The sequence below is a fragment of the Triticum dicoccoides genome, chromosome 4A (genome assembly GCF_002162155.2).
Source record: "Triticum dicoccoides isolate Atlit2015 ecotype Zavitan chromosome 4A, WEW_v2.0, whole genome shotgun sequence".
Taxonomy (NCBI): Eukaryota; Viridiplantae; Streptophyta; class Magnoliopsida; order Poales; family Poaceae; genus Triticum; species Triticum dicoccoides.
The window spans coordinates 23883484-23884358 of NC_041386.1; positions in this window are offsets into that span (position 1 = coordinate 23883484).

The window sequence follows — 875 nt, forward strand, 5'->3', positions numbered from 1 at the left end:
GGAGTGGGTGCGTGGGTTAGGGTCTGCGGGGGGTGAGGGGATATGGGAGCGCCGGCTGGGCCGGCCGGTAGCTGGGCCGGTGGCCTACTGGCCGAAGCCCAGTGAGAAGGGGGGCCTTTACTCTCTCTCCCCTCTGCTTTTCTTTGTTAACTCCTTTTCTGCAAAAACCAGAGAAGGAAAATGATTTATCAAGGGACCCTAATAATTTAGAAAAAAGGTGAGATTAGATCATAAAAGTCCAGTGCATTTTTAGGCAATGTCACAATTATTTTTGGGAGAGATTTAGATTCATTTGGAATTTTTATAAATGAATTTGCATTTTAAATTGCTGCAATGGCACTGTTATAACTGTTAGTGTCCATTTTAGCATAGGAGTGATGTTGTTTTTATTAACATCAAATTGCATTGGAATATTTGGTAAATGATGAACATTTTTCCAGCAATTTTTGTGCAACTTCAAGTTTCACTTATGTTTTGAATTAGAATTCGGATGGGAGTAGAAAAGAGATATTGAACAAAGGTGATTAAGCATTCTTTAGCCAAAAGATTAGGCTTAATCACACAGGGTTACTGTAGCATGACACTGGGGTGTTACAGGCGATTAAGAGAATGAATAAAATTAGAAGAGGTTTCGTTTCATGTGGAATGCCGATGAAGAAGCTTCGGGCATACCAAACGCGTGGTTAATTGGAAGAGGGTATGTGCCCCGAAACTTTTGGGAGGCCTGGGTATTAAAGATCTCGCTTGTTTCCGCCGAGCCCCGAGTCTCGGACGCCATGGTATGAGTGGGACATGAGCGTGCTCTGCCCCTGCGACGAAACGGGCATTAATTTGTTCAGAACCTGCACCAACATTACAGTTGGCATGGCCGTTGG